Below are 9552 nucleotides of genomic sequence, written 5' to 3' on the forward strand. Positions count from 1 at the left end.
ACAAAATAATTGAAAGAGCAAAGAACCAAATTTCTGGAAAGTATACAACTTCTTTTGACTTACATAACTTTGACAACCAAACTATTCCAAGAAAAAAAGATGAATTCAACAGGCTCTCAAAGGCTCTTTAAAAGGGATATGTAGAGATATAACTTCTTCCTTACCTCCCCAGCCTCCACTGTGCTAGCAATTGGACAAATCAGCTTACATTTCCAAAGAGGAGTATAAGCACGGCTTCACCTTTCTATGGATCATCACCAGAGCCTTGCAGGAAAAAAGTTAAATACCTGTCTTCTGTGCAGATTTTCTTTATTCCCTGGTCTCCATGAAATCTCTTGGGACCTGTGATATTTCTGTCAGTTTGATACATGACATACAGTAATGGACTCTATGAAATTTCCTTGGTTTCATGCTGTTTTCAGCATAGTGGATAATATGCTTCCGAGTCCTCCTACAAGTTCAAACTTCCTACATGATGCCACTATCATCTAAAACTATTACAAATATATTTCTTTAGCAAAAAAACCCAGTAATTCCTCTCTATTCCCTGAAAAAGCATATTTGGGGAAATATGGGTGCTGCTGATCAACAATAGTGTGTATAACACCTTGGAAAGAAAGAACAAATTGTTTGCTAAAATGACCAGTTTGAAGTGAACTGTGAGCTTGTACTGACATGGTTATAAATTCCTATAAATGGCTATTGACCTGGCTATAAATTTCCTAGATGTCAGACAGTTACTCTAAGAGATACAGTTAGGCGGACTTAAATTAAGATTGCAAGGACTCAGAAAAGTTCCTTGCCTATGTCAGTATCACTTGAACTTTTTCCAGTCAATACAGTGATACAGTTTTCTTAGGTCATTGCCTTTTTGCCCCCTCAAAAAGAGTTTTTACTGGATATTTGTTTAACAAATGACCAATTATGGCAACCCTAGATCAGTGTTATCCTCCTTCTGCATATGCTCCCTTCCACTCACTCACCTTTAAAAATGCATAAATAAAAATAAATGCAAGAACTGAAGATACAGCTTCATCTTGCTTGTTCTTAGTCAGTGCCAAGAACAGGTAGAATTAATGCTATCTCCAACATGAAAGAGCAGTTGCTGTAGATGAAAACATTTGCCCTATGGAATTTGATTGGCATTTGTTTTATCACAATGCCTAGAGACGTAAGTTACAGGAACAGAGCTGGACACATTCTTTGTCCCTAAGCCTTTATCTAAATCATTCAATAGTCCATGGTACTCCTCTTTTTAAATAGAGGAGTTATTCAAAAAGAGGACTGTGTGTGCCTGAATATATACATTGTAGCTTAACAATAAGAAATGTCAAATGGAACTAACAGGCAGGCCAAGGAGTTGGTAAAACTTTTAGCACATATATAGTACTAAGGTCAAAATCCAGATTCTTGTAGATTTTGAACTCGAAGAATAATCACATGTGCAAACAGTTCTGAAACAGTCTTTTTCAGATGACCAAAATGGCTAAATCATTTTCCTTACTTCATCCCCGGTCCATAGTCTGCCAAAGGCTCTTACCAAGCCTTATAGAATGATAGGATTCCTCACAGCAACCTGACTAATCTTAGTGACATTATAAAGACAAACAGGCACAAGGATAGTGAACCGGAAAGCCAGTGTAGATAGAAGAGGTATGGAAACATCATAAAAAAGCAAGTAGAAGATAGAAAAATAGTAAAGGAGGTTTGTTTTGGTTACAAAGAAGTGAGATTGTATCTAAACATTCTGTGGATTTGGAGTGCAAAAAGAATGTAGGAAAGATTTTGCCAAGTTTTTTTTTCATGAATTCTCTGTAATAACTGATTAAAATAAATCACGCTGTAGTTCCTTTATTGAGCTGCCTCAGACTTAATGAAAACACAGCACGAAAGGCTATTATACAAGGGGTTTTCTTGAACTCTCCAACAGTCTAAAATAGTTAAGGATATTATTCCAGACAGTATTGGTTATTTTCTTACACTACCCAACATATATCCTCACCATCAGTGATGGAGTTCAAGGACTTGCCCCTATTCCTTTAATGAGATTTTTGCTCATTTTTGAAACTCCAGACAAATGCAATGACTTAATTAAATACGGGATGAGCTCCCACAGTTGACAGAAGAAACTAGTACAAGTTTTGAAGCGAGTCAGACAAATATTTTATCTCTCAAAATACAAGATGGGGAAAACTGCCAACTCAAAGGAAATGACACACCCAGATGGATGGCTAAGTTTTTTATATTAAGTTGTTCCTTAATGTCAATCTTGTCTGCACGGAATTACTTGCAATACTCTTTTGTTACTGCACAGTTACATTATTGCAGTCACTGTTACTTAATTTTCTAGCTAGGACAGTAAACCTACCCATCTGTGTAAACTAACCACTTATTAACAATCAGACAAAATAGCAGGCAAGAAATACAACAATCTGTTTTGAGAAGATGATTAGTTGGGGAAGCAATAGACAATTTGTATGTTCTTCTGTAAGAAAGTGAAATTGTTTTTATGAAACTATAAAACTTGTTTCTCTTAATTACTTTCAGCAGAGCAAAAGAGGCAGCTAGTTTTGCTGCTCTGTACAGTTTAGTGGGCTAATAAGTTTACTCATTCACTATTATTCCTTGACATGAAGCAATCTAAGTAGAATTGTACTACTTGGCAGCCTGAAGCCATCCCTGCTACATCCTCATCCCCAGCAAGAGCCCACCAAACCTGTCATCCTTGCAACTTTGAAAGCTATGTCAAGTTGCATACTGGTATGCGTACTGTCACGATCATTCAACATGCTAGTTCTTATCTCAGTATTTATACCAGCAGTTCCACGGATTCAAAACAGAAGAAAAGACTCTGCATGGCATATTTGCCCCCTTCCTAAAGTTCTTCTGTCATAAAGAGATTCACAAAAAATAGAGCCCTTAAACCTTCTCCTATGGTTTAATTGCTCTTTGGTGTTCTAAATTCTGAACTTTTCAATTCACAAGGATCACCTTTCCTACAGGAGCCACACCATCCCCTTTTAATATCTGGGTGGAGTAGTGAAACACCAGCATCACGAAGGGAGTGAATCACTACATCACTAACTCTTGTCCTGCAAAGATCAGAGACCATTATTATCCTACTACAGCACAGATAGTCAGTTGAAAAGTTAGTCAGTACTATGTGACTGTGGGGTTCCAATTCATTCTCTTGCTGATGTAAATATCAGATTTTTTTCAGTTTACAAGAAAATAAAGGGTTTTTTTCTAATTCACAACCTCATCTTCAGCTCCATATTGAATTCTTTCTAGTTCATCAACAACAATTAAGATTCTTCAGACCAATTTATGAGTTATACCTGCACAAACTTCTTGCCTTCATGAGGTCTTAATAATAACTGTATGCTGCAGATAGCCTTCAGAAGTTTGTCATGGGTGGTGTCATGGGCACTGTAAATACTGAGGATGCTGCTGAGCAAAATGTGTAGTCCAACATGAAGCTGTGATGCTCCCTGGTAAAAAATTAAGCATGTTTATATGAAATAACTGAGAAAATTCAAATGCCAAATCTCAAATGTTATTGTTAGGGTCACTTTACAGAACAGGAATGTGTTTTAAAAGTATACTAACTAGTAAAACCCTTGCCATACATTAAATAATAGAAAAATGAGATATGAAATACAAATAATGCAAAGGCTTTGAAACAGTACATGTCAGAATTTTCAGGTGCATGCAGAAAGTGTGTATATAAATACTACAATGGAAAGGAGAAGCACCAGTTAGAGAGACACTGCCATCTTAAGCAGGGATTGATTTATAGTTTAGCTTCTAAAAGGTGAAGGAGATTAAATGTCAGTTTATTGTCATACAAAAGTAAATTACTCTCTGAAACTGCACTAAAATCCTATTGCTATGAATTAGCCTTATCATTCTTGGTATCTTTAACATAAAAATGAATTAAAACCTACAAACTTTTAACTCCAAAGCCTGTTTAGGTCTTATTTTAAGAAGTAAAATAACAGAAGCAGAAAGGAAGAACATCCTAGCAGATAAAACAATGAATAATTATTCACATCCTCAAAGATATTTCTAAAACATGCCTTTTAAAACAAGTCTAAGAACAATTTAAGCCATGAAAACTGCAGCAGATGTTATGCAGGGAGAGAACAGCATACTGCCTCGTCTAGGTAAAATGATACGTTACTTAGCTGAACAGAAAGAAGCAGAATCTGTTAGTAGTTCGTAAAGCAGGTAAGGAGAGAGATTAATGTCTTTGGCTCAAGAAGAGAGTCCACTACAGAGAATTAATGCAAGTGAGGTCTCTGAACTAAAATATCTAATGAAGGAACTCTTCCCTCTATGTTCTCTCCCCACTCGCATACGGTGTCCTATGATTTGCTTTGCGCTATCAAGAAGAATGAGCAGCAGGCTCTTTGTTCAACCCCATTCCGTCTCAATGCCAGTGAAGTTGTGCTCAATACTGATAGTCTGTTCAATAATTTGTAGAGAGATAAAGTAGAGAGAGAAGGAAGGACTCTTAAGGAAATATTGCTATGGAGCCTCCTGAAATTTAAGCCAAAGCAATTAATAAAGATAGTATTTTGTATAGGTAGTAGTGAAATTTGCTAGTCTGGAAAGTTCAGAGGTCTGAATATGCAATGAATACAACTTGTACTCTCCAAAGCATCTGATTTTGTTCTGAAAAGACTGCCTACAGAGTGAGGTATCAGGCTGTACTCCCATCTGCTCCTTAGTCTCTCCGAGACTACTGACAAGTGTACCAAGTAGGTCAGTTGTGATAGTGTGTTTTTAACTTGGACACTTTTCAACCTGGAAGTCGATTTAGGTCACAGGTTATCATTGCAGCTCTTGAGCTTCTCGGAGAACTGGTCATGAAGCTAAATATACAGATTCTTAATATCTCAGTTAATGCAGCAATCCCAGACACTAGAAGAATCTTTATTTGCAGAATAATCCTCTGCAGCACTACATCTGTCACAGACAATTTTTTGCCTTGTTTATAGTTTCCTGTTCTCCTTTCAGCACGCTCTTTACTCCACCTTCTTGCTCACTTCATGCCTGAGAAAACTTTATGAAATCTGTTTCATCCCATCCCCTCTCATGTCAGGCATCTGTGAGAAGGATACACAGAGGCTTACAATTCACTTTAGCACAAAACTACCCAAGAAAAAACAGCCTAAACAGCAAAATAAACAAGAGTCAGATTTTTCCTTTGTATTTTCGGCTGTGTTCAGCGCTCCCCACTGTCCTAGATAGACAGCTATCTCTCTTTATGCCCTAATTATTTCTAAACTTACGTCTGAATCCTCTTACTCATTTCAATGGGAGGTAGATGCCTAAACACCTTTTCTAGAATCTGGGTTCCTTCAGTTTATGTGACCAACCAGCAAACTTCAGCTTAGTCAACTTTTTTGTATCACATGTATTATCCACTTACCCACCTTCATGCAAGGATATCTTAAAATTACCTCCAGCCTTCAAATGATGAAAATCATCATCTAGCTATCCAGAATAACTCCATCCTGCCCTTTGTGATTCAGAAAGCCTCAGTATAAAAGGTGTTTGCATGTCTCTAACTGCTGCACTTCTCCATGCTTCAATGACAAAATGAATAACAACAGAGAACAGGATTTTGGGTTGTTTTCTTGGTCTTGTCAGGGACTTGATGTCTAGCAGTGAGCGTGTCATTTTTTGTCTCATTTTCACAGTTTGTAAAATATACACTGTACTGTAGTAACGTGAGCATGAATGAAGTTTGGAATAGCAGTTTGAGTTCATTCTGATACCAGATGTTATGTACGTCCAAGATATTTCAGTTTTATTAAAACAAGTAAATATATCTTCCATCCTTCTGCTGCTGCATCAAAAGTGGCACAATGACTTCTAATCTCTATAGCTTCAGGTAATAAAACAAAACTTCTACAGCTAGGCCCTACACATGTATGAGCTGCAAACAGTGAAGCCTGGGTAGGTTAGAAATGCACTGCTTACTTATCCCATAAATGCAAGCGAATATATCGATCCCATCTTAAAGGACTGAAGAATCTGGAGGCCAGACTGGTAATTTGGACCCCCATTCAGAGGCACTGGACAAAAACACAAATTCTCCAGAAATTTTCTGTAATTTTACTATTGCGTTTTATAATTATATTTAAAAAAAATACAAAAAGAAATTAGTGCCTTGCTGTTCAACAAAGAACTCTCCTTTCCTGTAGAAAATGATTGACTTGCCAAGGGAAAGAGTAAAATGACCACAGGATGAAAAGTACCATACATACATGAAACAAGAATGCATACATGAAAACAAGAAAATAAAGACATACTGTTTTAATGTAAGTTCATTTATAATAAAGCTGGTTAAAAAAAAAAGAGAGAAAGAGAGAGAGCATGCGCGCAGTAACTGTGTCCTAAAGCTCCCTGACTATGTTTTCATCATTTCTCTCTTTGACTACACACATTATCCCATAGATCCTAGTTAAAGATAATTAGATGGCAGTAAAAATCAAAGAAGATTCTTCTACCTACCTATCTGTCTGTGGAGAATACAGATTAAAAGCATGTTAAATCTAGTATGTAATTCTAAATGCTGTAAGTAAAATTTGATCTCAGATACTGAAAACATATCCTACAGAGACAGTGCATCTGTACAAAATAATTAGTTTGTTACCAGCTTCACTCACGCAAACATTTTCACCCCTTACATTTATATTTCTTACAGATAGAGCATTGAAATAACTTGGAATGCCCAAATTGTGGTCTTGCTTTGACACTCACAAAGTTTGTGGGTTTAGTAAAAAGTTTAAGCTCTCTTTATAGCTTTCTTATTGGTAAAATATATTTTGTCTTGACTGTGCAACACATTTGGACTGCTGAGAAATGCAGTGGAATAATGCAGAATTATGCCAATTCCACTACGTACACAGTTGAGGTACCAGTCAGGAGCGCCAATCCCACACAAGCCTAAAACTATGACACTGTATAAAATACTTCATTTAAATCCAGGAGTTAACTGACTTTAAATTTGATGTACGGGGGTGGAATGTAAGATGTCAAAATTGAAATGTCTGAGGCACTGACTCAAAACTAAGAAAGAGAAAAAGAAAAAGGGAGAGAGAAGATGAAACAGTGTTATATATATATTGCAATCTCTGTGTTTATTTCTGGAATAAAAAAGAAAACAACATCTATTGTTATGAAATGAATTTTTCAGAAGAAATACCCTCTCCTAAGACAAACTAACGTAGTGAAGCACTATTCCATACATACATACATCATTGTATCTCTTTTTCTTTGACTGTGGGACACTGAGAAATTAATGCTATAAAGCACATATATTATCTAAATAAAAGTTACTAAGTTTTCCTTTTTTTCCATTTCTTTATTCATGTTTCTATTTTTTTTTCATTTCCTTGTTTCATTCTCTTTCCCTCTCTCTTTCCTTTATTCTCATTTCCTTCAGTTGGCTTTGCATGTTTTTGTTTTCTTTTTTTATTTGGAATAAAAATATTTACATACATGGATCATTTCTTTCTTCTCATCCTTCCTGCATCTTTTTAGTTCCATCTTTTTCTAGTCCCTCCTTTGCTCCTGAGCTTTTTTCTACTACCCATTCCCCACATCTCTATAGAAGTATGTTCTGGACTTTGTGATCTTACCCTCCTGCCCTGCAGCTACCATATTTTCTTTCAAACTCCTACTGGATTTCTAACTTTTCTTCTTTTAGGGCTCATGTGCTTCTTTACTCTGTTACATTTGGTCCTTCTGACTGTTGTCAAACAAAAGGTGCTAAGGAAATTCATTATAACAGGTATATCTTCCAGAGACAGGTCAATTTATGGCCATGATGATCATAACCAAAATTGTGCAAGTTTACATTTCTCTCCTTACCAGTATATAGATTATGCCACCTTGATGTGTTCTTTATCCACACTGCTTTGTTCTCCCTTCAGGATTCACCTTGTTGTACTGGTAAGTGATGGCCCCTTCCTCTTTTTTGCTATTAAAAAAAAAGTGAAAGCATAAAGCAATCATGATACCTTTTGTTGGATACAGAATAGAATATTTGAACTAGAGGTAGTCATGAATCAGTGACAGGAGTTTTCTGGTGTGCACAAGAAAATAAAAGGAGTTGAACTGAAAAACCTGGAAGCCCATATACCATTTCTAAAAAAATATTTTAAGAATGAAACTAAGGATTATTAAGTCAAACATATTGTGAAGTTTGAGAATATAAACCAAAAGAGGGAATATGGCTTCTCCACCTCTGGTGACATCATTTAGAATTTTCCCAGTCAAAACACTTATTTGTGACTGTGCCTGAACAGAGCATTTTATTATTATTTCTTGTATTTTTCAGTTTGAACTTTTCCATATTCTTAAACTAGACACTCCTCATACAGGGGAACTAGATGATTTTTTTCATCAGGGAAGTTTAACTAGTAATCTGCCCACTAAAGGGCATCCTTTACTGCACTAAAAATTAATCTTTTCCTGCTCTGTATAGCTTGTACTTAACGCTGAAATATCTAAAAAGACAGGTAGACTGACTTTCTTATTAGAAAGTGCTGCCTGTCCAATTCATACATATATAATCATTTTTATTTTTTATATATTAGCAACTGCCTCTGCACTAAAGCAATGAAAATTTAACAAGAAAAAGACTTGAGTGTGTGTGTCCACAAGGGGAAGTGAGAAGGCAGGCATCTTTGCTATTCAGACAAGCAGATCAGCTCTCCAGGCTGTATAAAGAGCATAAAGAGTGGCAATATAAAATACATAGGGTCACAGAGTGGACAGCTTGCAGTATTTGGTGAACAGCTCTCTGAGCCATGGTGCACAAGGAAACAGGTCGTTGTGGCACGAGGATGAACCTGTGGACTGCGTAGTACAGGGTGCCTCTCTGCTGTAACGCTGATGGAAGACGTGGAGCCGAGGGACGGGCGTATGCAGCTCCAGCAGACCTCCTCACACTCAGACAATGGCTCCCATCACAGTGTCTCCCGCTGCTGGTTTTGAACCGCATTCATTTGCATCATAAAAATTAGCGAGATTTCTGTGCTCTGACCTGGCGCCCCAAACATGACCGCCCTGCCTGATCCCGATCCCCCCTCCTGCTGGCTAGCGGCTTCGCCTCCTGCGCCTGTGTCTGCCAGATGCTACCAGCCGTCTCTCGCTGACCCGCAGATGGCCGGGGAAGCTGGAAACCCCCCGAGACACCGCAGTAAAGGGCTCGTTGCCCAGCTGCGGCCTAGCCTCGCGCTCCCTGCCCCGCGACGCGGCTCGCCTCCCTCAGCTCACCGAGGGCGCCCTGCCTCTCGCGCGGAACAAAGGCAGGGCGCCCACCGCACCGCACCGCACCGCACCGCACGGCCCGGGCAGGCCCTGGGGGGGGCGCCAGGCCCCCGGGGGTGCCGCGGCAGCGGCGGGAGGCGCTGGAGGGGGCGACACGCGGCTCGTTCCCTTCAGCGACGGCGGCGGGCGCAGCTCGCTTGCCCCCCCTCCCCCGCCCCCTCTGCGACCGTTACGCGCCGCCGGGCGGGGCTCGCGCCGCGG

The sequence above is a fragment of the Apteryx rowi genome, unplaced genomic scaffold (genome assembly GCF_003343035.1).
Source record: "Apteryx rowi isolate R43461 unplaced genomic scaffold, aptRow1 scaffold_0, whole genome shotgun sequence".
Lineage (NCBI taxonomy): Eukaryota > Metazoa > Chordata > Aves > Apterygiformes > Apterygidae > Apteryx > Apteryx rowi.